A 26,083-nucleotide genomic window follows, 5' to 3' on the forward strand; every position below is an offset into this window, starting at 1 on the left:
ACCGCAATATAAGGAACGTCAAATACTAAGAAAGGGCGGCCTATGAAAGAATTACTACTTTCAATAAGTACACTTAAACGGCTAATTGGGAATAGAAAAACTGTAAAAAGCCCTCTGAGAAAGCCCCCCTCTAACCTTTGATAGTAAGCTTTTCTGTAGTCTGCCTGTTGATGTATTTTCCGTTTGAACTGTGCACAACATGAAGAGACGGAACACTGGCGGCTTGTCACAATGCCCCCCGATGACATCACAATAGCGCTGCTGCCTAGAAAACAAGCTGCGCAGAAGAAGTTGTTCTTTGGGTGGGAGGGTGGGCTAGTGGAAGGAGGGGGCAATCTCTTTTTTTCCCGGGTGGTAGGGGGATGACAGGAGAAGGGAAGCGGGTGGTGAGAAAGGTACAGAGGGCAGGGTTTGGGGGCTGGGAAGGAAAGGGAAAAGATTAGGGTTTGGGGATGATGAAAGGGCTTTCTACGGGTAAGGATGGCAAAGGGTGGCAGTGACGGAAAGTCAGGCAACCTGTCCTGTCCGTCTTTTTGTATCGTGAATTGGAAAGACTGCAAGGGGGAGGGGAGTTGCTTGCGCCCTAAAGGAGGAGTTATTCAGATTCATTGCAGTGGGCGGCGGCTGCAAAACGCACCATTCTTCTTGTTTTGGCTCTGCAAAGCAGCCTTTTCAAGGGTTGGCTTGGGTGACAAAATGTCTTGTGTAGGCGTGGGTTTGTCTCCCTCTCGCTCTCTCTCCCTAAGATGTGTCCGGCATAGGCCAGGGTGCCACTCGAGGCCCAAACCAATTCTGGTTATCGCTTCTCGGCCTTTTGGCTAAGATCAAGTGTAGTATCTGTTCTTATCAGTTTAATATCTGATACGTCCCCTATCTGGGGACCATATATTAAATGGATTTTTAGAACAGGGAGATGGAAAAAGAGCTTGCTCTGTCCACTCCACGCATTGACCTGGTATTGCAGTACCTCCAGGAACGGTGCACCCCTTCTTAACCCAGTTTCCAAAAGCAGAACTCAATTCACCTGATTCATATTAGCCCGATTTAATGAATTGGAAGAAAGCATACGTCTTCATATGCACCTCAATTTGGCCCATTCACTTTTCACACTTCCTCCTTTTGTTTTTTATCTTTCACACTTTTGACTTTCTTTATTCATCCAAATAGCAAACTCATCACCACTCAACCTGACCAACTCGGCTATGTCCCCGTGCTGCAGTTCTCTGTCTTATCTAGATCATTTGCAATTGAATGGAATAGATCCCTTTTGGACAAAGTGGATTCACCTGCTGCTGCAGTGACCACAGGTGTGATAACATCTAGAATTGGCATCTGGTGCGATCTCTCCGCTTCCACTCCAAAGAAAGTTACCTGTTTATTCCTATCATGCATTGGTTTTTGGGGTTTTCTTTGAGTAATGATGATCTCTTTAGTAGTCTGTTGGCGCCCTCTCCTGGAGGAATAGTTTGCTTGCTCTTGGACATTCTAAAAGAGAGGTCATGATAGACATTGAGCTTCTGAGCTCAATTGGGGACAGTCATGGGTGATGAATGTTTGCAACCTACTGCGAAGCCTCATACCGCAATATAAGGAACGTCAAATACTAAGAAAGGGCGGCCTATGAAAGAATTACTACTTTCAATAAGTACACTTAAACGGCTAATTGGGAATAGAAAAACTGTAAAAAGCCCTCTGAGAAAGCCCCCCTCTAACCTTTGATAGTAAGCTTTTCTGTAGTCTGCCTGTTGATGTATTTTCCGTTTGAACTGTGCACAACATGAAGAGACGGAACACTGGCGGCTTGTCACAATGCCCCCCGATGACATCACAATAGCGCTGCTGCCTAGAAAACAAGCTGCGCAGAAGAAGTTGTTCTTTGGGTGGGAGGGTGGGCTAGTGGAAGGAGGGGGCAATCTCTTTTTTTCCCGGGTGGTAGGGGGATGACAGGAGAAGGGAAACGGGTGGTGAGAAAGGTACAGAGGGCAGGGTTTGGGGGCTGGGAAGGAAAGGGAAAAGATTAGGGTTTGGGGATGATGAAAGGGCTTTCTACGGGTAAGGATGGCAAAGGGTGGCAGTGACGGAAAGTCAGGCAACCTGTCCTGTCCGTCTTTTTGTATCGTGAATTGGAAAGACTGCAAGGGGGAGGGGAGTTGCTTGCGCCCTAAAGGAGGAGTTATTCAGATTCATTGCAGTGGGCGGCGGCTGCAAAACGCACCATTCTTCTTGTTTTGGCTCTGCAAAGCAGCCTTTTCAAGGGTTGGCTTGGGTGACAAAATGTCTTGTGTAGGCGTGGGTTTGTCTCCCTCTCGCTCTCTCTCCCTAAGATGTGTCCGGCATAGGCCAGGGTGCCACTCGAGGCCCAAACCAATTCTGGTTATCGCTTCTCGGCCTTTTGGCTAAGATCAAGTGTAGTATCTGTTCTTATCAGTTTAATATCTGATACGTCCCCTATCTGGGGACCATATATTAAATGGATTTTTAGAACAGGGAGATGGAAAAAGAGCTTGCTCTGTCCACTCCACGCATTGACCTGGTATTGCAGTACCTCCAGGAACGGTGCACCCCTTCTTAACCCAGTTTCCAAAAGCAGAACTCAATTCACCTGATTCATATTAGCCCGATTTAATGAATTGGAAGAAAGCATACGTCTTCATATGCACCTCAATTTGGCCCATTCACTTTTCACACTTCCTCCTTTTGTTTTTTATCTTTCACACTTTTGACTTTCTTTATTCATCCAAATAGCAAACTCATCACCACTCAACCTGACCAACTCGGCTATGTCCCCGTGCTGCAGTTCTCTGTCTTATCTAGATCATTTGCAATTGAATGGAATAGATCCCTTTTGGACAAAGTGGATTCACCTGCTGCTGCAGTGACCACAGGTGTGATAACATCTAGAATTGGCATCTGGTGCGATCTCTCCGCTTCCACTCCAAAGAAAGTTACCTGTTTATTCCTATCATGCATTGGTTTTTGGGGTTTTCTTTGAGTAATGATGATCTCTTTAGTAGTCTGTTGGCGCCCTCTCCTGGAGGAATAGTTTGCTTGCTCTTGGACATTCTAAAAGAGAGGTCATGATAGACATTGAGCTTCTGAGCTCAATTGGGGACAGTCATGGGTGATGAATGTTTGCAACCTACTGCGAAGCCTCATACCGCAATATAAGGAACGTCAAATACTAAGAAAGGGCGGCCTATGAAAGAATTACTACTTTCAATAAGTACACTTAAACGGCTAATTGGGAATAGAAAAACTGTAAAAAGCCCTCTGAGAAAGCCCCCCTCTAACCTTTGATAGTAAGCTTTTCTGTAGTCTGCCTGTTGATGTATTTTCCGTTTGAACTGTGCACAACATGAAGAGACGGAACACTGGCGGCTTGTCACAATGCCCCCCGATGACATCACAATAGCGCTGCTGCCTAGAAAACAAGCTGCGCAGAAGAAGTTGTTCTTTGGGTGGGAGGGTGGGCTAGTGGAAGGAGGGGGCAATCTCTTTTTTTCCCGGGTGGTAGGGGGATGACAGGAGAAGGGAAGCGGGTGGTGAGAAAGGTACAGAGGGCAGGGTTTGGGGGCTGGGAAGGAAAGGGAAAAGATTAGGGTTTGGGGATGATGAAAGGGCTTTCTACGGGTAAGGATGGCAAAGGGTGGCAGTGACGGAAAGTCAGGCAACCTGTCCTGTCCGTCTTTTTGTATCGTGAATTGGAAAGACTGCAAGGGGGAGGGGAGTTGCTTGCGCCCTAAAGGAGGAGTTATTCAGATTCATTGCAGTGGGCGGCGGCTGCAAAACGCACCATTCTTCTTGTTTTGGCTCTGCAAAGCAGCCTTTTCAAGGGTTGGCTTGGGTGACAAAATGTCTTGTGTAGGCGTGGGTTTGTCTCCCTCTCGCTCTCTCTCCCTAAGATGTGTCCGGCATAGGCCAGGGTGCCACTCGAGGCCCAAACCAATTCTGGTTATCGCTTCTCGGCCTTTTGGCTAAGATCAAGTGTAGTATCTGTTCTTATCAGTTTAATATCTGATACGTCCCCTATCTGGGGACCATATATTAAATGGATTTTTAGAACAGGGAGATGGAAAAAGAGCTTGCTCTGTCCACTCCACGCATTGACCTGGTATTGCAGTACCTCCAGGAACGGTGCACCCCTTCTTAACCCAGTTTCCAAAAGCAGAACTCAATTCACCTGATTCATATTAGCCCGATTTAATGAATTGGAAGAAAGCATACGTCTTCATATGCACCTCAATTTGGCCCATTCACTTTTCACACTTCCTCCTTTTGTTTTTTATCTTTCACACTTTTGACTTTCTTTATTCATCCAAATAGCAAACTCATCACCACTCAACCTGACCAACTCGGCTATGTCCCCGTGCTGCAGTTCTCTGTCTTATCTAGATCATTTGCAATTGAATGGAATAGATCCCTTTTGGACAAAGTGGATTCACCTGCTGCTGCAGTGACCACAGGTGTGATAACATCTAGAATTGGCATCTGGTGCGATCTCTCCGCTTCCACTCCAAAGAAAGTTACCTGTTTATTCCTATCATGCATTGGTTTTTGGGGTTTTCTTTGAGTAATGATGATCTCTTTAGTAGTCTGTTGGCGCCCTCTCCTGGAGGAATAGTTTGCTTGCTCTTGGACATTCTAAAAGAGAGGTCATGATAGACATTGAGCTTCTGAGCTCAATTGGGGACAGTCATGGGTGATGAATGTTTGCAACCTACTGCGAAGCCTCATACCGCAATATAAGGAACGTCAAATACTAAGAAAGGGCGGCCTATGAAAGAATTACTACTTTCAATAAGTACACTTAAACGGCTAATTGGGAATAGAAAAACTGTAAAAAGCCCTCTGAGAAAGCCCCCCTCTAACCTTTGATAGTAAGCTTTTCTGTAGTCTGCCTGTTGATGTATTTTCCGTTTGAACTGTGCACAACATGAAGAGACGGAACACTGGCGGCTTGTCACAATGCCCCCCGATGACATCACAATAGCGCTGCTGCCTAGAAAACAAGCTGCGCAGAAGAAGTTGTTCTTTGGGTGGGAGGGTGGGCTAGTGGAAGGAGGGGGCAATCTCTTTTTTTCCCGGGTGGTAGGGGGATGACAGGAGAAGGGAAGCGGGTGGTGAGAAAGGTACAGAGGGCAGGGTTTGGGGGCTGGGAAGGAAAGGGAAAAGATTAGGGTTTGGGGATGATGAAAGGGCTTTCTACGGGTAAGGATGGCAAAGGGTGGCAGTGACGGAAAGTCAGGCAACCTGTCCTGTCCGTCTTTTTGTATCGTGAATTGGAAAGACTGCAAGGGGGAGGGGAGTTGCTTGCGCCCTAAAGGAGGAGTTATTCAGATTCATTGCAGTGGGCGGCGGCTGCAAAACGCACCATTCTTCTTGTTTTGGCTCTGCAAAGCAGCCTTTTCAAGGGTTGGCTTGGGTGACAAAATGTCTTGTGTAGGCGTGGGTTTGTCTCCCTCTCGCTCTCTCTCCCTAAGATGTGTCCGGCATAGGCCAGGGTGCCACTCGAGGCCCAAACCAATTCTGGTTATCGCTTCTCGGCCTTTTGGCTAAGATCAAGTGTAGTATCTGTTCTTATCAGTTTAATATCTGATACGTCCCCTATCTGGGGACCATATATTAAATGGATTTTTAGAACAGGGAGATGGAAAAAGAGCTTGCTCTGTCCACTCCACGCATTGACCTGGTATTGCAGTACCTCCAGGAACGGTGCACCCCTTCTTAACCCAGTTTCCAAAAGCAGAACTCAATTCACCTGATTCATATTAGCCCGATTTAATGAATTGGAAGAAAGCATACGTCTTCATATGCACCTCAATTTGGCCCATTCACTTTTCACACTTCCTCCTTTTGTTTTTTATCTTTCACACTTTTGACTTTCTTTATTCATCCAAATAGCAAACTCATCACCACTCAACCTGACCAACTCGGCTATGTCCCCGTGCTGCAGTTCTCTGTCTTATCTAGATCATTTGCAATTGAATGGAATAGATCCCTTTTGGACAAAGTGGATTCACCTGCTGCTGCAGTGACCACAGGTGTGATAACATCTAGAATTGGCATCTGGTGCGATCTCTCCGCTTCCACTCCAAAGAAAGTTACCTGTTTATTCCTATCATGCATTGGTTTTTGGGGTTTTCTTTGAGTAATGATGATCTCTTTAGTAGTCTGTTGGCGCCCTCTCCTGGAGGAATAGTTTGCTTGCTCTTGGACATTCTAAAAGAGAGGTCATGATAGACATTGAGCTTCTGAGCTCAATTGGGGACAGTCATGGGTGATGAATGTTTGCAACCTACTGCGAAGCCTCATACCGCAATATAAGGAACGTCAAATACTAAGAAAGGGCGGCCTATGAAAGAATTACTACTTTCAATAAGTACACTTAAACGGCTAATTGGGAATAGAAAAACTGTAAAAAGCCCTCTGAGAAAGCCCCCCTCTAACCTTTGATAGTAAGCTTTTCTGTAGTCTGCCTGTTGATGTATTTTCCGTTTGAACTGTGCACAACATGAAGAGACGGAACACTGGCGGCTTGTCACAATGCCCCCCGATGACATCACAATAGCGCTGCTGCCTAGAAAACAAGCTGCGCAGAAGAAGTTGTTCTTTGGGTGGGAGGGTGGGCTAGTGGAAGGAGGGGGCAATCTCTTTTTTTCCCGGGTGGTAGGGGGATGACAGGAGAAGGGAAGCGGGTGGTGAGAAAGGTACAGAGGGCAGGGTTTGGGGGCTGGGAAGGAAAGGGAAAAGATTAGGGTTTGGGGATGATGAAAGGGCTTTCTACGGGTAAGGATGGCAAAGGGTGGCAGTGACGGAAAGTCAGGCAACCTGTCCTGTCCGTCTTTTTGTATCGTGAATTGGAAAGACTGCAAGGGGGAGGGGAGTTGCTTGCGCCCTAAAGGAGGAGTTATTCAGATTCATTGCAGTGGGCGGCGGCTGCAAAACGCACCATTCTTCTTGTTTTGGCTCTGCAAAGCAGCCTTTTCAAGGGTTGGCTTGGGTGACAAAATGTCTTGTGTAGGCGTGGGTTTGTCTCCCTCTCGCTCTCTCTCCCTAAGATGTGTCCGGCATAGGCCAGGGTGCCACTCGAGGCCCAAACCAATTCTGGTTATCGCTTCTCGGCCTTTTGGCTAAGATCAAGTGTAGTATCTGTTCTTATCAGTTTAATATCTGATACGTCCCCTATCTGGGGACCATATATTAAATGGATTTTTAGAACAGGGAGATGGAAAAAGAGCTTGCTCTGTCCACTCCACGCATTGACCTGGTATTGCAGTACCTCCAGGAACGGTGCACCCCTTCTTAACCCAGTTTCCAAAAGCAGAACTCAATTCACCTGATTCATATTAGCCCGATTTAATGAATTGGAAGAAAGCATACGTCTTCATATGCACCTCAATTTGGCCCATTCACTTTTCACACTTCCTCCTTTTGTTTTTTATCTTTCACACTTTTGACTTTCTTTATTCATCCAAATAGCAAACTCATCACCACTCAACCTGACCAACTCGGCTATGTCCCCGTGCTGCAGTTCTCTGTCTTATCTAGATCATTTGCAATTGAATGGAATAGATCCCTTTTGGACAAAGTGGATTCACCTGCTGCTGCAGTGACCACAGGTGTGATAACATCTAGAATTGGCATCTGGTGCGATCTCTCCGCTTCCACTCCAAAGAAAGTTACCTGTTTATTCCTATCATGCATTGGTTTTTGGGGTTTTCTTTGAGTAATGATGATCTCTTTAGTAGTCTGTTGGCGCCCTCTCCTGGAGGAATAGTTTGCTTGCTCTTGGACATTCTAAAAGAGAGGTCATGATAGACATTGAGCTTCTGAGCTCAATTGGGGACAGTCATGGGTGATGAATGTTTGCAACCTACTGCGAAGCCTCATACCGCAATATAAGGAACGTCAAATACTAAGAAAGGGCGGCCTATGAAAGAATTACTACTTTCAATAAGTACACTTAAACGGCTAATTGGGAATAGAAAAACTGTAAAAAGCCCTCTGAGAAAGCCCCCCTCTAACCTTTGATAGTAAGCTTTTCTGTAGTCTGCCTGTTGATGTATTTTCCGTTTGAACTGTGCACAACATGAAGAGACGGAACACTGGCGGCTTGTCACAATGCCCCCCGATGACATCACAATAGCGCTGCTGCCTAGAAAACAAGCTGCGCAGAAGAAGTTGTTCTTTGGGTGGGAGGGTGGGCTAGTGGAAGGAGGGGGCAATCTCTTTTTTTCCCGGGTGGTAGGGGGATGACAGGAGAAGGGAAGCGGGTGGTGAGAAAGGTACAGAGGGCAGGGTTTGGGGGCTGGGAAGGAAAGGGAAAAGATTAGGGTTTGGGGATGATGAAAGGGCTTTCTACGGGTAAGGATGGCAAAGGGTGGCAGTGACGGAAAGTCAGGCAACCTGTCCTGTCCGTCTTTTTGTATCGTGAATTGGAAAGACTGCAAGGGGGAGGGGAGTTGCTTGCGCCCTAAAGGAGGAGTTATTCAGATTCATTGCAGTGGGCGGCGGCTGCAAAACGCACCATTCTTCTTGTTTTGGCTCTGCAAAGCAGCCTTTTCAAGGGTTGGCTTGGGTGACAAAATGTCTTGTGTAGGCGTGGGTTTGTCTCCCTCTCGCTCTCTCTCCCTAAGATGTGTCCGGCATAGGCCAGGGTGCCACTCGAGGCCCAAACCAATTCTGGTTATCGCTTCTCGGCCTTTTGGCTAAGATCAAGTGTAGTATCTGTTCTTATCAGTTTAATATCTGATACGTCCCCTATCTGGGGACCATATATTAAATGGATTTTTAGAACAGGGAGATGGAAAAAGAGCTTGCTCTGTCCACTCCACGCATTGACCTGGTATTGCAGTACCTCCAGGAACGGTGCACCCCTTCTTAACCCAGTTTCCAAAAGCAGAACTCAATTCACCTGATTCATATTAGCCCGATTTAATGAATTGGAAGAAAGCATACGTCTTCATATGCACCTCAATTTGGCCCATTCACTTTTCACACTTCCTCCTTTTGTTTTTTATCTTTCACACTTTTGACTTTCTTTATTCATCCAAATAGCAAACTCATCACCACTCAACCTGACCAACTCGGCTATGTCCCCGTGCTGCAGTTCTCTGTCTTATCTAGATCATTTGCAATTGAATGGAATAGATCCCTTTTGGACAAAGTGGATTCACCTGCTGCTGCAGTGACCACAGGTGTGATAACATCTAGAATTGGCATCTGGTGCGATCTCTCCGCTTCCACTCCAAAGAAAGTTACCTGTTTATTCCTATCATGCATTGGTTTTTGGGGTTTTCTTTGAGTAATGATGATCTCTTTAGTAGTCTGTTGGCGCCCTCTCCTGGAGGAATAGTTTGCTTGCTCTTGGACATTCTAAAAGAGAGGTCATGATAGACATTGAGCTTCTGAGCTCAATTGGGGACAGTCATGGGTGATGAATGTTTGCAACCTACTGCGAAGCCTCATACCGCAATATAAGGAACGTCAAATACTAAGAAAGGGCGGCCTATGAAAGAATTACTACTTTCAATAAGTACACTTAAACGGCTAATTGGGAATAGAAAAACTGTAAAAAGCCCTCTGAGAAAGCCCCCCTCTAACCTTTGATAGTAAGCTTTTCTGTAGTCTGCCTGTTGATGTATTTTCCGTTTGAACTGTGCACAACATGAAGAGACGGAACACTGGCGGCTTGTCACAATGCCCCCCGATGACATCACAATAGCGCTGCTGCCTAGAAAACAAGCTGCGCAGAAGAAGTTGTTCTTTGGGTGGGAGGGTGGGCTAGTGGAAGGAGGGGGCAATCTCTTTTTTTCCCGGGTGGTAGGGGGATGACAGGAGAAGGGAAGCGGGTGGTGAGTAAGGTACAGAGGGCAGGGTTTGGGGGCTGGGAAGGAAAGGGAAAAGATTAGGGTTTGGGGATGATGAAAGGGCTTTCTACGGGTAAGGATGGCAAAGGGTGGCAGTGACGGAAAGTCAGGCAACCTGTCCTGTCCGTCTTTTTGTATCGTGAATTGGAAAGACTGCAAGGGGGAGGGGAGTTGCTTGCGCCCTAAAGGAGGAGTTATTCAGATTCATTGCAGTGGGCGGCGGCTGCAAAACGCACCATTCTTCTTGTTTTGGCTCTGCAAAGCAGCCTTTTCAAGGGTTGGCTTGGGTGACAAAATGTCTTGTGTAGGCGTGGGTTTGTCTCCCTCTCGCTCTCTCTCCCTAAGATGTGTCCGGCATAGGCCAGGGTGCCACTCGAGGCCCAAACCAATTCTGGTTATCGCTTCTCGGCCTTTTGGCTAAGATCAAGTGTAGTATCTGTTCTTATCAGTTTAATATCTGATACGTCCCCTATCTGGGGACCATATATTAAATGGATTTTTAGAACAGGGAGATGGAAAAAGAGCTTGCTCTGTCCACTCCACGCATTGACCTGGTATTGCAGTACCTCCAGGAACGGTGCACCCCTTCTTAACCCAGTTTCCAAAAGCAGAACTCAATTCACCTGATTCATATTAGCCCGATTTAATGAATTGGAAGAAAGCATACGTCTTCATATGCACCTCAATTTGGCCCATTCACTTTTCACACTTCCTCCTTTTGTTTTTTATCTTTCACACTTTTGACTTTCTTTATTCATCCAAATAGCAAACTCATCACCACTCAACCTGACCAACTCGGCTATGTCCCCGTGCTGCAGTTCTCTGTCTTATCTAGATCATTTGCAATTGAATGGAATAGATCCCTTTTGGACAAAGTGGATTCACCTGCTGCTGCAGTGACCACAGGTGTGATAACATCTAGAATTGGCATCTGGTGCGATCTCTCCGCTTCCACTCCAAAGAAAGTTACCTGTTTATTCCTATCATGCATTGGTTTTTGGGGTTTTCTTTGAGTAATGATGATCTCTTTAGTAGTCTGTTGGCGCCCTCTCCTGGAGGAATAGTTTGCTTGCTCTTGGACATTCTAAAAGAGAGGTCATGATAGACATTGAGCTTCTGAGCTCAATTGGGGACAGTCATGGGTGATGAATGTTTGCAACCTACTGCGAAGCCTCATACCGCAATATAAGGAACGTCAAATACTAAGAAAGGGCGGCCTATGAAAGAATTACTACTTTCAATAAGTACACTTAAACGGCTAATTGGGAATAGAAAAACTGTAAAAAGCCCTCTGAGAAAGCCCCCCTCTAACCTTTGATAGTAAGCTTTTCTGTAGTCTGCCTGTTGATGTATTTTCCGTTTGAACTGTGCACAACATGAAGAGACGGAACACTGGCGGCTTGTCACAATGCCCCCCGATGACATCACAATAGCGCTGCTGCCTAGAAAACAAGCTGCGCAGAAGAAGTTGTTCTTTGGGTGGGAGGGTGGGCTAGTGGAAGGAGGGGGCAATCTCTTTTTTTCCCGGGTGGTAGGGGGATGACAGGAGAAGGGAAGCGGGTGGTGAGAAAGGTACAGAGGGCAGGGTTTGGGGGCTGGGAAGGAAAGGGAAAAGATTAGGGTTTGGGGATGATGAAAGGGCTTTCTACGGGTAAGGATGGCAAAGGGTGGCAGTGACGGAAAGTCAGGCAACCTGTCCTGTCCGTCTTTTTGTATCGTGAATTGGAAAGACTGCAAGGGGGAGGGGAGTTGCTTGCGCCCTAAAGGAGGAGTTATTCAGATTCATTGCAGTGGGCGGCGGCTGCAAAACGCACCATTCTTCTTGTTTTGGCTCTGCAAAGCAGCCTTTTCAAGGGTTGGCTTGGGTGACAAAATGTCTTGTGTAGGCGTGGGTTTGTCTCCCTCTCGCTCTCTCTCCCTAAGATGTGTCCGGCATAGGCCAGGGTGCCACTCGAGGCCCAAACCAATTCTGGTTATCGCTTCTCGGCCTTTTGGCTAAGATCAAGTGTAGTATCTGTTCTTATCAGTTTAATATCTGATACGTCCCCTGTCTGGGGACCATATATTAAATGGATTTTTAGAACAGGGAGATGGAAAAAGAGCTTGCTCTGTCCACTCCACGCATTGACCTGGTATTGCAGTACCTCCAGGAACGGTGCACCCCTTCTTAACCCAGTTTCCAAAAGCAGAACTCAATTCACCTGATTCATATTAGCCCGATTTAATGAATTGGAAGAAAGCATACGTCTTCATATGCACCTCAATTTGGCCCATTCACTTTTCACACTTCCTCCTTTTGTTTTTTATCTTTCACACTTTTGACTTTCTTTATTCATCCAAATAGCAAACTCATCACCACTCAACCTGACCAACTCGGCTATGTCCCCGTGCTGCAGTTCTCTGTCTTATCTAGATCATTTGCAATTGAATGGAATAGATCCCTTTTGGACAAAGTGGATTCACCTGCTGCTGCAGTGACCACAGGTGTGATAACATCTAGAATTGGCATCTGGTGCGATCTCTCCGCTTCCACTCCAAAGAAAGTTACCTGTTTATTCCTATCATGCATTGGTTTTTGGGGTTTTCTTTGAGTAATGATGATCTCTTTAGTAGTCTGTTGGCGCCCTCTCCTGGAGGAATAGTTTGCTTGCTCTTGGACATTCTAAAAGAGAGGTCATGATAGACATTGAGCTTCTGAGCTCAATTGGGGACAGTCATGGGTGATGAATGTTTGCAACCTACTGCGAAGCCTCATACCGCAATATAAGGAACGTCAAATACTAAGAAAGGGCGGCCTATGAAAGAATTACTACTTTCAATAAGTACACTTAAACGGCTAATTGGGAATAGAAAAACTGTAAAAAGCCCTCTGAGAAAGCCCCCCTCTAACCTTTGATAGTAAGCTTTTCTGTAGTCTGCCTGTTGATGTATTTTCCGTTTGAACTGTGCACAACATGAAGAGACGGAACACTGGCGGCTTGTCACAATGCCCCCCGATGACATCACAATAGCGCTGCTGCCTAGAAAACAAGCTGCGCAGAAGAAGTTGTTCTTTGGGTGGGAGGGTGGGCTAGTGGAAGGAGGGGGCAATCTCTTTTTTTCCCGGGTGGTAGGGGGATGACAGGAGAAGGGAAGCGGGTGGTGAGAAAGGTACAGAGGGCAGGGTTTGGGGGCTGGGAAGGAAAGGGAAAAGATTAGGGTTTGGGGATGATGAAAGGGCTTTCTACGGGTAAGGATGGCAAAGGGTGGCAGTGACGGAAAGTCAGGCAACCTGTCCTGTCCGTCTTTTTGTATCGTGAATTGGAAAGACTGCAAGGGGGAGGGGAGTTGCTTGCGCCCTAAAGGAGGAGTTATTCAGATTCATTGCAGTGGGCGGCGGCTGCAAAACGCACCATTCTTCTTGTTTTGGCTCTGCAAAGCAGCCTTTTCAAGGGTTGGCTTGGGTGACAAAATGTCTTGTGTAGGCGTGGGTTTGTCTCCCTCTCGCTCTCTCTCCCTAAGATGTGTCCGGCATAGGCCAGGGTGCCACTCGAGGCCCAAACCAATTCTGGTTATCGCTTCTCGGCCTTTTGGCTAAGATCAAGTGTAGTATCTGTTCTTATCAGTTTAATATCTGATACGTCCCCTATCTGGGGACCATATATTAAATGGATTTTTAGAACAGGGAGATGGAAAAAGAGCTTGCTCTGTCCACTCCACGCATTGACCTGGTATTGCAGTACCTCCAGGAACGGTGCACCCCTTCTTAACCCAGTTTCCAAAAGCAGAACTCAATTCACCTGATTCATATTAGCCCGATTTAATGAATTGGAAGAAAGCATACGTCTTCATATGCACCTCAATTTGGCCCATTCACTTTTCACACTTCCTCCTTTTGTTTTTTATCTTTCACACTTTTGACTTTCTTTATTCATCCAAATAGCAAACTCATCACCACTCAACCTGACCAATTCGGCTATGTCCCCGTGCTGCAGTTCTCTGTCTTATCTAGATCATTTGCAATTGAATGGAATAGATCCCTTTTGGACAAAGTGGATTCACCTGCTGCTGCAGTGACCACAGGTGTGATAACATCTAGAATTGGCATCTGGTGCGATCTCTCCGCTTCCACTCCAAAGAAAGTTACCTGTTTATTCCTATCATGCATTGGTTTTTGGGGTTTTCTTTGAGTAATGATGATCTCTTTAGTAGTCTGTTGGCGCCCTCTCCTGGAGGAATAGTTTGCTTGCTCTTGGACATTCTAAAAGAGAGGTCATGATAGACATTGAGCTTCTGAGCTCAATTGGGGACAGTCATGGGTGATGAATGTTTGCAACCTACTGCGAAGCCTCATACCGCAATATAAGGAACGTCAAATACTAAGAAAGGGCGGCCTATGAAAGAATTACTACTTTCAATAAGTACACTTAAACGGCTAATTGGGAATAGAAAAACTGTAAAAAGCCCTCTGAGAAAGCCCCCCTCTAACCTTTGATAGTAAGCTTTTCTGTAGTCTGCCTGTTGATGTATTTTCCGTTTGAACTGTGCACAACATGAAGAGACGGAACACTGGCGGCTTGTCACAATGCCCCCCGATGACATCACAATAGCGCTGCTGCCTAGAAAACAAGCTGCGCAGAAGAAGTTGTTCTTTGGGTGGGAGGGTGGGCTAGTGGAAGGAGGGGGCAATCTCTTTTTTTCCCGGGTGGTAGGGGGATGACAGGAGAAGGGAAGCGGGTGGTGAGAAAGGTACAGAGGGCAGGGTTTGGGGGCTGGGAAGGAAAGGGAAAAGATTAGGGTTTGGGGATGATGAAAGGGCTTTCTACGGGTAAGGATGGCAAAGGGTGGCAGTGACGGAAAGTCAGGCAACCTGTCCTGTCCGTCTTTTTGTATCGTGAATTGGAAAGACTGCAAGGGGGAGGGGAGTTGCTTGCGCCCTAAAGGAGGAGTTATTCAGATTCATTGCAGTGGGCGGCGGCTGCAAAACGCACCATTCTTCTTGTTTTGGCTCTGCAAAGCAGCCTTTTCAAGGGTTGGCTTGGGTGACAAAATGTCTTGTGTAGGCGTGGGTTTGTCTCCCTCTCGCTCTCTCTCCCTAAGATGTGTCCGGCATAGGCCAGGGTGCCACTCGAGGCCCAAACCAATTCTGGTTATCGCTTCTCGGCCTTTTGGCTAAGATCAAGTGTAGTATCTGTTCTTATCAGTTTAATATCTGATACGTCCCCTATCTGGGGACCATATATTAAATGGATTTTTAGAACAGGGAGATGGAAAAAGAGCTTGCTCTGTCCACTCCACGCATTGACCTGGTATTGCAGTACCTCCAGGAACGGTGCACCCCTTCTTAACCCAGTTTCCAAAAGCAGAACTCAATTCACCTGATTCATATTAGCCCGATTTAATGAATTGGAAGAAAGCATACGTCTTCATATGCACCTCAATTTGGCCCATTCACTTTTCACACTTCCTCCTTTTGTTTTTTATCTTTCACACTTTTGACTTTCTTTATTCATCCAAATAGCAAACTCATCACCACTCAACCTGACCAACTCGGCTATGTCCCCGTGCTGCAGTTCTCTGTCTTATCTAGATCATTTGCAATTGAATGGAATAGATCCCTTTTGGACAAAGTGGATTCACCTGCTGCTGCAGTGACCACAGGTGTGATAACATCTAGAATTGGCATCTGGTGCGATCTCTCCGCTTCCACTCCAAAGAAAGTTACCTGTTTATTCCTATCATGCATTGGTTTTTGGGGTTTTCTTTGAGTAATGATGATCTCTTTAGTAGTCTGTTGGCGCCCTCTCCTGGAGGAATAGTTTGCTTGCTCTTGGACATTCTAAAAGAGAGGTCATGATAGACATTGAGCTTCTGAGCTCAATTGGGGACAGTCATGGGTGATGAATGTTTGCAACCTACTGCGAAGCCTCATACCGCAATATAAGGAACGTCAAATACTAAGAAAGGGCGGCCTATGAAAGAATTACTACTTTCAATAAGTACACTTAAACGGCTAATTGGGAATAGAAAAACTGTAAAAAGCCCTCTGAGAAAGCCCCCCTCTAACCTTTGATAGTAAGCTTTTCTGTAGTCTGCCTGTTGATGTATTTTCCGTTTGAACTGTGCACAACATGAAGAGACGGAACACTGGCGGCTTGTCACAATGCCCCCCGATGACATCACAATAGCGCTGCTGCCTAGAAAACAAGCTGCGCAGAAGAAGTTGTTCTTTGGGTGGGAGGGTGGGCTAGTGGAAGGAGGGGGCAATCTCTTTTTTTCCCGGGTGGTAGGGGGATGACAGGAGAAGGGAAGCGGGTGGTGAGAAAGGTACAGAGGGCAGGGTTTGGGGGCTGGGAAGGAAAGGGAAAAGATTAGGGTTTGGGGATGATGAAAGGGCTTTCTACGGGTAAGGATGGCAAAGGGTGGCAGTGACGGAAAGTCAGGCAACCTGTCCTGTCCGTCTTTTTGTATCGTGAATTGGAAAGACTGCAAGGGGGAGGGGAGTTGCTTGCGCCCTAAAGGAGGAGTTATTCAGATTCATTGCAGTGGGCGGCGGCTGCAAAACGCACCATTCTTCTTGTTTTGGCTCTGCAAAGCAGCCTTTTCAAGGGTTGGCTTGGGTGACAAAATGTCTTGTGTAGGCGTGGGTTTGTCTCCCTCTCGCTCTCTCTCCCTAAGATGTGTCCGGCATAGGCCAGGGTGCCACTCGAGGCCCAAACCAATTCTGGTTATCGCTTCTCGGCCTTTTGGCTAAGATCAAGTGTAGTATCTGTTCTTATCAGTTTAATATCTGATACGTCCCCTATCTGGGGACCATATATTAAATGGATTTTTAGAACAGGGAGATGGAAAAAGAGCTTGCTCTGTCCACTCCACGCATTGACCTGGTATTGCAGTACCTCCAGGAACGGTGCACCCCTTCTTAACCCAGTTTCCAAAAGCAGAACTCAATTCACCTGATTCATATTAGCCCGATTTAATGAATTGGAAGAAAGCATACGTCTTCATATGCACCTCAATTTGGCCCATTCACTTTTCACACTTCCTCCTTTTGTTTTTTATCTTTCACACTTTTGACTTTCTTTATTCATCCAAATAGCAAACTCATCACCACTCAACCTGACCAACTCGGCTATGTCCCCGTGCTGCAGTTCTCTGTCTTATCTAGATCATTTGCAATTGAATGGAATAGATCCCTTTTGGACAAAGTGGATTCACCTGCTGCTGCAGTGACCACAGGTGTGATAACATCTAGAATTGGCATCTGGTGCGATCTCTCCGCTTCCACTCCAAAGAAAGTTACCTGTTTATTCCTATCATGCATTGGTTTTTGGGGTTTTCTTTGAGTAATGATGATCTCTTTAGTAGTCTGTTGGCGCCCTCTCCTGGAGGAATAGTTTGCTTGCTCTTGGACATTCTAAAAGAGAGGTCATGATAGACATTGAGCTTCTGAGCTCAATTGGGGACAGTCATGGGTGATGAATGTTTGCAACCTACTGCGAAGCCTCATACCGCAATATAAGGAACGTCAAATACTAAGAAAGGGCGGCCTATGAAAGAATTACTACTTTCAATAAGTACACTTAAACGGCTAATTGGGAATAGAAAAACTGTAAAAAGCCCTCTGAGAAAGCCCCCCTCTAACCTTTGATAGTAAGCTTTTCTGTAGTCTGCCTGTTGATGTATTTTCCGTTTGAACTGTGCACAACATGAAGAGACGGAACACTGGCGGCTTGTCACAATGCCCCCCGATGACATCACAATAGCGCTGCTGCCTAGAAAACAAGCTGCGCAGAAGAAGTTGTTCTTTGGGTGGGAGGGTGGGCTAGTGGAAGGAGGGGGCAATCTCTTTTTTTCCCGGGTGGTAGGGGGATGACAGGAGAAGGGAAGCGGGTGGTGAGAAAGGTACAGAGGGCAGGGTTTGGGGGCTGGGAAGGAAAGGGAAAAGATTAGGGTTTGGGGATGATGAAAGGGCTTTCTACGGGTAAGGATGGCAAAGGGTGGCAGTGACGGAAAGTCAGGCAACCTGTCCTGTCCGTCTTTTTGTATCGTGAATTGGAAAGACTGCAAGGGGGAGGGGAGTTGCTTGCGCCCTAAAGGAGGAGTTATTCAGATTCATTGCAGTGGGCGGCGGCTGCAAAACGCACCATTCTTCTTGTTTTGGCTCTGCAAAGCAGCCTTTTCAAGGGTTGGCTTGGGTGACAAAATGTCTTGTGTAGGCGTGGGTTTGTCTCCCTCTCGCTCTCTCTCCCTAAGATGTGTCCGGCATAGGCCAGGGTGCCACTCGAGGCCCAAACCAATTCTGGTTATCGCTTCTCGGCCTTTTGGCTAAGATCAAGTGTAGTATCTGTTCTTATCAGTTTAATATCTGATACGTCCCCTATCTGGGGACCATATATTAAATGGATTTTTAGAACAGGGAGATGGAAAAAGAGCTTGCTCTGTCCACTCCACGCATTGACCTGGTATTGCAGTACCTCCAGGAACGGTGCACCCCTTCTTAACCCAGTTTCCAAAAGCAGAACTCAATTCACCTGATTCATATTAGCCCGATTTAATGAATTGGAAGAAAGCATACGTCTTCATATGCACCTCAATTTGGCCCATTCACTTTTCACACTTCCTCCTTTTGTTTTTTATCTTTCACACTTTTGACTTTCTTTATTCATCCAAATAGCAAACTCATCACCACTCAACCTGACCAACTCGGCTATGTCCCCGTGCTGCAGTTCTCTGTCTTATCTAGATCATTTGCAATTGAATGGAATAGATCCCTTTTGGACAAAGTGGATTCACCTGCTGCTGCAGTGACCACAGGTGTGATAACATCTAGAATTGGCATCTGGTGCGATCTCTCCGCTTCCACTCCAAAGAAAGTTACCTGTTTATTCCTATCATGCATTGGTTTTTGGGGTTTTCTTTGAGTAATGATGATCTCTTTAGTAGTCTGTTGGCGCCCTCTCCTGGAGGAATAGTTTGCTTGCTCTTGGACATTCTAAAAGAGAGGTCATGATAGACATTGAGCTTCTGAGCTCAATTGGGGACAGTCATGGGTGATGAATGTTTGCAACCTACTGCGAAGCCTCATACCGCAATATAAGGAACGTCAAATACTAAGAAAGGGCGGCCTATGAAAGAATTACTACTTTCAATAAGTACACTTAAACGGCTAATTGGGAATAGAAAAACTGTAAAAAGCCCTCTGAGAAAGCCCCCCTCTAACCTTTGATAGTAAGCTTTTCTGTAGTCTGCCTGTTGATGTATTTTCCGTTTGAACTGTGCACAACATGAAGAGACGGAACACTGGCGGCTTGTCACAATGCCCCCCGATGACATCACAATAGCGCTGCTGCCTAGAAAACAAGCTGCGCAGAAGAAGTTGTTCTTTGGGTGGGAGGGTGGGCTAGTGGAAGGAGGGGGCAATCTCTTTTTTTCCCGGGTGGTAGGGGGATGACAGGAGAAGGGAAGCGGGTGGTGAGAAAGGTACAGAGGGCAGGGTTTGGGGGCTGGGAAGGAAAGGGAAAAGATTAGGGTTTGGGGATGATGAAAGGGCTTTCTACGGGTAAGGATGGCAAAGGGTGGCAGTGACGGAAAGTCAGGCAACCTGTCCTGTCCGTCTTTTTGTATCGTGAATTGGAAAGACTGCAAGGGGGAGGGGAGTTGCTTGCGCCCTAAAGGAGGAGTTATTCAGATTCATTGCAGTGGGCGGCGGCTGCAAAACGCACCATTCTTCTTGTTTTGGCTCTGCAAAGCAGCCTTTTCAAGGGTTGGCTTGGGTGACAAAATGTCTTGTGTAGGCGTGGGTTTGTCTCCCTCTCGCTCTCTCTCCCTAAGATGTGTCCGGCATAGGCCAGGGTGCCACTCGAGGCCCAAACCAATTCTGGTTATCGCTTCTCGGCCTTTTGGCTAAGATCAAGTGTAGTATCTGTTCTTATCAGTTTAATATCTGATACGTCCCCTATCTGGGGACCATATATTAAATGGATTTTTAGAACAGGGAGATGGAAAAAGAGCTTGCTCTGTCCACTCCACGCATTGACCTGGTATTGCAGTACCTCCAGGAACGGTGCACCCCTTCTTAACCCAGTTTCCAAAAGCAGAACTCAATTCACCTGATTCATATTAGCCCGATTTAATGAATTGGAAGAAAGCATACGTCTTCATATGCACCTCAATTTGGCCCATTCACTTTTCACACTTCCTCCTTTTGTTTTTTATCTTTCACACTTTTGACTTTCTTTATTCATCCAAATAGCAAACTCATCACCACTCAACCTGACCAACTCGGCTATGTCCCCGTGCTGCAGTTCTCTGTCTTATCTAGATCATTTGCAATTGAATGGAATAGATCCCTTTTGGACAAAGTGGATTCACCTGCTGCTGCAGTGACCACAGGTGTGATAACATCTAGAATTGGCATCTGGTGCGATCTCTCCGCTTCCACTCCAAAGAAAGTTACCTGTTTATTCCTATCATGCATTGGTTTTTGGGGTTTTCTTTGAGTAATGATGATCTCTTTAGTAGTCTGTTGGCGCCCTCTCCTGGAGGAATAGTTTGCTTGCTCTTGGACATTCTAAAAGAGAGGTCATGATAGACATTGAGCTTCTGAGCTCAATTGGGGACAGTCATGGGTGATGAATGTTTGCAACCTACTGCGAAGCCTCATACCGCAATATAAGGAACGTCAAATACTAAGAAAGGGCGGCCTATGAAAGAATTACTACTTTCAATAAGTACACTTAAACGGCTAATTGGGAATAGAAAAACTGTAAAAAGCCCTCTGAGAAAGCCCCCCTCTAACCTTTGATAGTAAGCTTTTCTGTAGTCTGCCTGTTGATGTATTTTCCGTTTGAACTGTGCACAACATGAAGAGACGGAACACTGGCGGCTTGTCACAATGCCCCCCGATGACATCACAATAGCGCTGCTGCCTAGAAAACAAGCTGCGCAGAAGAAGTTGTTCTTTGGGTGGGAGGGTGGGCTAGTGGAAGGAGGGGGCAATCTCTTTTTTTCCCGGGTGGTAGGGGGATGACAGGAGAAGGGAAGCGGGTGGTGAGAAAGGTACAGAGGGCAGGGTTTGGGGGCTGGGAAGGAAAGGGAAAAGATTAGGGTTTGGGGATGATGAAAGGGCTTTCTACGGGTAAGGATGGCAAAGGGTGGCAGTGACGGAAAGTCAGGCAACCTGTCCTGTCCGTCTTTTTGTATCGTGAATTGGAAAGACTGCAAGGGGGAGGGGAGTTGCTTGCGCCCTAAAGGAGGAGTTATTCAGATTCATTGCAGTGGGCGGCGGCTGCAAAACGCACCATTCTTCTTGTTTTGGCTCTGCAAAGCAGCCTTTTCAAGGGTTGGCTTGGGTGACAAAATGTCTTGTGTAGGCGTGGGTTTGTCTCCCTCTCGCTCTCTCTCCCTAAGATGTGTCCGGCATAGGCCAGGGTGCCACTCGAGGCCCAAACCAATTCTGGTTATCGCTTCTCGGCCTTTTGGCTAAGATCAAGTGTAGTATCGTTCGAAAAGGTGGTTTAAGGCTCCGGCCACCTTAGTACAATGATGCAATGCACACTGGAAGGTTGCGCTTGTTAGTACTTTGGGAGGATAGTATATCCATCTAGAGGAAACCATGGCCCTACCAGGATCGAGGCTATTAGACTGAGTAAGTGTGGGGGCTATGGTGCAATGTGCCCCAGGATTGACGACCCTGGAGTGAGTCTGAGCTTGCTGGCTTTGGACCCCGGCAAGCCTTGGGCTCTGTAGCACACCGTACCTTGCCCTTTCATACTTTCTGAGCATATTGCTCTATCCCGGCCTTCTGGCTAGGAAGGGAAATTTTTATAATCATGGTCGGAGGTCCGTTCAGCTTTGGGCTGAGAAACCAACACCCGGTTGGAGGTCCGGGTCAGCTTCGGCTGAGAAACCAACACCCGGTTGGAGGTCCGGGTCAGCTTCGGCTGAGAAACCAACACCCGGTTGGAGGTCCGGTTAGCCTTGGGCTGAGAAACCAACACCGGTTGACGGTCCGGGCAGTTTCGGCTGCGAAACCAACAACTAGTAGCTCTCTACTTCACTTGGGTAAGATGCCTGGGTGGACGCTGGGAGCAATGACAAGGCTCAACCAGGCTTCGGCTTGGGGGAGCACCGAAGATCCCTGACCCTTGCTGTGGCCTTCTGGCTCGGAGGGACGGGGTTGATTTTTGGGGACCCTCTCCTCACGGAGGGGTCCACACGAATCCTAGCCTTTGCACTGTTTTTGGTGTGACTTCGGTCATGCATTTTTGCGGTGCTTTGGAAAGCTTCATTAAATCAAAAAATCTGTTCTTATCAGTTTAATATCTGATACGTCCCCTATCTGGGGACCATATATTAAATGGATTTTTAGAACAGGGAGATGGAAAAAGAGCTTGCTCTGTCCACTCCACGCATTGACCTGGTATTGCAGTACCTCCAGGAACGGTGCACCCCTTCTTAACCCAGTTTCCAAAAGCAGAACTCAATTCACCTGATTCATATTAGCCCGATTTAATGAATTGGAAGAAAGCATACGTCTTCATATGCACCTCAATTTGGCCCATTCACTTTTCACACTTCCTCCTTTTGTTTTTTATCTTTCACACTTTTGACTTTCTTTATTCATCCAAATAGCAAACTCATCACCACTCAACCTGACCAACTCGGCTATGTCCCCGTGCTGCAGTTCTCTGTCTTATCTAGATCATTTGCAATTGAATGGAATAGATCCCTTTTGGACAAAGTGGATTCACCTGCTGCTGCAGTGACCACAGGTGTGATAACATCTAGAATTGGCATCTGGTGCGATCTCTCCGCTTCCACTCCAAAGAAAGTTACCTGTTTATTCCTATCATGCATTGGTTTTTGGGGTTTTCTTTGAGTAATGATGATCTCTTTAGTAGTCTGTTGGCGCCCTCTCCTGGAGGAATAGTTTGCTTGCTCTTGGACATTCTAAAAGAGAGGTCATGATAGACATTGAGCTTCTGAGCTCAATTGGGGACAGTCATGGGTGATGAATGTTTGCAACCTACTGCGAAGCCTCATACCGCAATATAAGGAACGTCAAATACTAAGAAAGGGCGGCCTATGAAAGAATTACTACTTTCAATAAGTACACTTAAACGGCTAATTGGGAATAGAAAAACTGTAAAAAGCCCTCTGAGAAAGCCCCCCTCTAACCTTTGATAGTAAGCTTTTCTGTAGTCTGCCTGTTGATGTATTTTCCGTTTGAACTGTGCACAACATGAAGAGACGGAACACTGGCGGCTTGTCACAATGCCCCCCGATGACATCACAATAGCGCTGCTGCCTAGAAAACAAGCTGCGCAGAAGAAGTTGTTCTTTGGGTGGGAGGGTGGGCTAGTGGAAGGAGGGGGCAATCTCTTTTTTTCCCGGGTGGTAGGGGGATGACAGGAGAAGGGAAGCGGGTGGTGAGAAAGGTACAGAGGGCAGGGTTTGGGGGCTGGGAAGGAAAGGGAAAAGATTAGGGTTTGGGGATGATGAAAGGGCTTTCTACGGGTAAGGATGGCAAAGGGTGGCAGTGACGGAAAGTCAGGCAACCTGTCCTGTCCGTCTTTTTGTATCGTGAATTGGAAAGACTGCAAGGGGGAGGGGAGTTGCTTGCGCCCTAAAGGAGGAGTTATTCAGATTCATTGCAGTGGGCGGCGGCTGCAAAACGCACCATTCTTCTTGTTTTGGCTCTGCAAAGCAGCCTTTTCAAGGGTTGGCTTGGGTGACAAAATGTCTTGTGTAGGCGTGGGTTTGTCTCCCTCTCGCTCTCTCTCCCTAAGATGTGTCCGGCATAGGCCAGGGTGCCACTCGAGGCCCAAACCAATTCTGGTTATCGCTTCTCGGCCTTTTGGCTAAGATCAAGTGTAGTATCTGTTCTTATCAGTTTAATATCTGATACGTCCCCTATCTGGGGACCATATATTAAATGGATTTTTAGAACAGGGAGATGGAAAAAGAGCTTGCTCTGTCCACTCCACGCATTGACCTGGTATTGCAGTACCTCCAGGAACGGTGCACCCCTTCTTAACCCAGTTTCCAAAAGCAGAACTCAATTCACCTGATTCATATTAGCCCGATTTAATGAATTGGAAGAAAGCATACGTCTTCATATGCACCTCAATTTGGCCCATTCACTTTTCACACTTCCTCCTTTTGTTTTTTATCTTTCACACTTTTGACTTTCTTTATTCATCCAAATAGCAAACTCATCACCACTCAACCTGACCAACTCGGCTATGTCCCCGTGCTGCAGTTCTCTGTCTTATCTAGATCATTTGCAATTGAATGGAATAGATCCCTTTTGGACAAAGTGGATTCACCTGCTGCTGCAGTGACCACAGGTGTGATAACATCTAGAATTGGCATCTGGTGCGATCTCTCCGCTTCCACTCCAAAGAAAGTTACCTGTTTATTCCTATCATGCATTGGTTTTTGGGGTTTTCTTTGAGTAATGATGATCTCTTTAGTAGTCTGTTGGCGCCCTCTCCTGGAGGAATAGTTTGCTTGCTCTTGGACATTCTAAAAGAGAGGTCATGATAGACATTGAGCTTCTGAGCTCAATTGGGGACAGTCATGGGTGATGAATGTTTGCAACCTACTGCGAAGCCTCATACCGCAATATAAGGAACGTCAAATACTAAGAAAGGGCGGCCTATGAAAGAATTACTACTTTCAATAAGTACACTTAAACGGCTAATTGGGAATAGAAAAACTGTAAAAAGCCCTCTGAGAAAGCCCCCCTCTAACCTTTGATAGTAAGCTTTTCTGTAGTCTGCCTGTTGATGTATTTTCCGTTTGAACTGTGCACAACATGAAGAGACGGAACACTGGCGGCTTGTCACAATGCCCCCCGATGACATCACAATAGCGCTGCTGCCTAGAAAACAAGCTGCGCAGAAGAAGTTGTTCTTTGGGTGGGAGGGTGGGCTAGTGGAAGGAGGGGGCAATCTCTTTTTTTCCCGGGTGGTAGGGGGATGACAGGAGAAGGGAAGCGGGTGGTGAGAAAGGTACAGAGGGCAGGGTTTGGGGGCTGGGAAGGAAAGGGAAAAGATTAGGGTTTGGGGATGATGAAAGGGCTTTCTACGGGTAAGGATGGCAAAGGGTGGCAGTGACGGAAAGTCAGGCAACCTGTCCTGTCCGTCTTTTTGTATCGTGAATTGGAAAGACTGCAAGGGGGAGGGGAGTTGCTTGCGCCCTAAAGGAGGAGTTATTCAGATTCATTGCAGTGGGCGGCGGCTGCAAAACGCACCATTCTTCTTGTTTTGGCTCTGCAAAGCAGCCTTTTCAAGGGTTGGCTTGGGTGACAAAATGTCTTGTGTAGGCGTGGGTTTGTCTCCCTCTCGCTCTCTCTCCCTAAGATGTGTCCGGCATAGGCCAGGGTGCCACTCGAGGCCCAAACCAATTCTGGTTATCGCTTCTCGGCCTTTTGGCTAAGATCAAGTGTAGTATCTGTTCTTATCAGTTTAATATCTGATACGTCCCCTATCTGGGGACCATATATTAAATGGATTTTTAGAACAGGGAGATGGAAAAAGAGCTTGCTCTGTCCACTCCACGCATTGACCTGGTATTGCAGTACCTCCAGGAACGGTGCACCCCTTCTTAACCCAGTTTCCAAAAGCAGAACTCAATTCACCTGATTCATATTAGCCCGATTTAATGAATTGGAAGAAAGCATACGTCTTCATATGCACCTCAATTTGGCCCATTCACTTTTCACACTTCCTCCTTTTGTTTTTTATCTTTCACACTTTTGACTTTCTTTATTCATCCAAATAGCAAACTCATCACCACTCAACCTGACCAACTCGGCTATGTCCCCGTGCTGCAGTTCTCTGTCTTATCTAGATCATTTGCAATTGAATGGAATAGATCCCTTTTGGACAAAGTGGATTCACCTGCTGCTGCAGTGACCACAGGTGTGATAACATCTAGAATTGGCATCTGGTGCGATCTCTCCGCTTCCACTCCAAAGAAAGTTACCTGTTTATTCCTATCATGCATTGGTTTTTGGGGTTTTCTTTGAGTAATGATGATCTCTTTAGTAGTCTGTTGGCGCCCTCTCCTGGAGGAATAGTTTGCTTGCTCTTGGACATTCTAAAAGAGAGGTCATGATAGACATTGAGCTTCTGAGCTCAATTGGGGACAGTCATGGGTGATGAATGTTTGCAACCTACTGCGAAGCCTCATACCGCAATATAAGGAACGTCAAATACTAAGAA

The 26,083-nt window shown here is 46.5% G+C and overlaps 16 non-coding genes and 1 pseudogene across 16 annotated transcripts; all 17 read left to right on the forward strand.

Moving 5' to 3' along the window:
- The first annotated feature begins 798 nt into the window (after positions 1–798).
- Positions 799–989, forward strand: LOC142268105 (U2 spliceosomal RNA). The gene has a single exon (XR_012733882.1). It is a non-coding gene; the product is annotated as a U2 spliceosomal RNA (small nuclear RNA).
- Positions 990–2,376: 1,387 nt separating this feature from the next.
- Positions 2,377–2,567, forward strand: LOC142268106 (U2 spliceosomal RNA). The gene has a single exon (XR_012733883.1). It is a non-coding gene; the product is annotated as a U2 spliceosomal RNA (small nuclear RNA).
- Positions 2,568–3,954: 1,387 nt separating this feature from the next.
- On the forward strand, positions 3,955–4,145 carry LOC142268108 (U2 spliceosomal RNA). The gene has a single exon (XR_012733885.1). It is a non-coding gene; the product is annotated as a U2 spliceosomal RNA (small nuclear RNA).
- A 1,387-nt stretch (positions 4,146–5,532) lies between these two features.
- LOC142268109 (U2 spliceosomal RNA) lies at positions 5,533–5,723 on the forward strand. Its single transcript, XR_012733886.1, has one exon. It is a non-coding gene; the product is annotated as a U2 spliceosomal RNA (small nuclear RNA).
- Positions 5,724–7,110: 1,387 nt separating this feature from the next.
- LOC142268110 (U2 spliceosomal RNA) lies at positions 7,111–7,301 on the forward strand. The gene has a single exon (XR_012733887.1). It is a non-coding gene; the product is annotated as a U2 spliceosomal RNA (small nuclear RNA).
- Positions 7,302–8,688: 1,387 nt separating this feature from the next.
- Positions 8,689–8,879, forward strand: LOC142268111 (U2 spliceosomal RNA). Its single transcript, XR_012733888.1, has one exon. It is a non-coding gene; the product is annotated as a U2 spliceosomal RNA (small nuclear RNA).
- Positions 8,880–10,266: 1,387 nt separating this feature from the next.
- LOC142268112 (U2 spliceosomal RNA) lies at positions 10,267–10,457 on the forward strand. Its single transcript, XR_012733889.1, has one exon. It is a non-coding gene; the product is annotated as a U2 spliceosomal RNA (small nuclear RNA).
- Positions 10,458–11,844: 1,387 nt separating this feature from the next.
- LOC142268055 (U2 spliceosomal RNA) lies at positions 11,845–12,035 on the forward strand. The gene has a single exon (XR_012733838.1). It is a non-coding gene; the product is annotated as a U2 spliceosomal RNA (small nuclear RNA).
- A 1,387-nt stretch (positions 12,036–13,422) lies between these two features.
- On the forward strand, positions 13,423–13,613 carry LOC142268030 (U2 spliceosomal RNA). Its single transcript, XR_012733815.1, has one exon. It is a non-coding gene; the product is annotated as a U2 spliceosomal RNA (small nuclear RNA).
- Positions 13,614–15,000: 1,387 nt separating this feature from the next.
- On the forward strand, positions 15,001–15,191 carry LOC142268031 (U2 spliceosomal RNA). Its single transcript, XR_012733816.1, has one exon. It is a non-coding gene; the product is annotated as a U2 spliceosomal RNA (small nuclear RNA).
- A 1,387-nt stretch (positions 15,192–16,578) lies between these two features.
- LOC142268032 (U2 spliceosomal RNA) lies at positions 16,579–16,769 on the forward strand. Its single transcript, XR_012733817.1, has one exon. It is a non-coding gene; the product is annotated as a U2 spliceosomal RNA (small nuclear RNA).
- Positions 16,770–18,156: 1,387 nt separating this feature from the next.
- On the forward strand, positions 18,157–18,347 carry LOC142268033 (U2 spliceosomal RNA). The gene has a single exon (XR_012733818.1). It is a non-coding gene; the product is annotated as a U2 spliceosomal RNA (small nuclear RNA).
- A 1,387-nt stretch (positions 18,348–19,734) lies between these two features.
- On the forward strand, positions 19,735–19,925 carry LOC142268034 (U2 spliceosomal RNA). The gene has a single exon (XR_012733819.1). It is a non-coding gene; the product is annotated as a U2 spliceosomal RNA (small nuclear RNA).
- Positions 19,926–21,312: 1,387 nt separating this feature from the next.
- On the forward strand, positions 21,313–21,454 carry LOC142268062 (U2 spliceosomal RNA; annotated as a pseudogene).
- Positions 21,455–22,109: 655 nt separating this feature from the next.
- Positions 22,110–22,306, forward strand: LOC142268058 (U2 spliceosomal RNA). Its single transcript, XR_012733841.1, has one exon. It is a non-coding gene; the product is annotated as a U2 spliceosomal RNA (small nuclear RNA).
- A 1,387-nt stretch (positions 22,307–23,693) lies between these two features.
- Positions 23,694–23,884, forward strand: LOC142268036 (U2 spliceosomal RNA). The gene has a single exon (XR_012733821.1). It is a non-coding gene; the product is annotated as a U2 spliceosomal RNA (small nuclear RNA).
- A 1,387-nt stretch (positions 23,885–25,271) lies between these two features.
- On the forward strand, positions 25,272–25,462 carry LOC142268038 (U2 spliceosomal RNA). Its single transcript, XR_012733822.1, has one exon. It is a non-coding gene; the product is annotated as a U2 spliceosomal RNA (small nuclear RNA).
- The last annotated feature ends 621 nt before the right edge of the window (positions 25,463–26,083 follow it).

Source organism: Anomaloglossus baeobatrachus, unplaced genomic scaffold (assembly GCF_048569485.1).
Source record: "Anomaloglossus baeobatrachus isolate aAnoBae1 unplaced genomic scaffold, aAnoBae1.hap1 Scaffold_2985, whole genome shotgun sequence".
NCBI lineage: Eukaryota > Metazoa > Chordata > Amphibia > Anura > Aromobatidae > Anomaloglossus > Anomaloglossus baeobatrachus.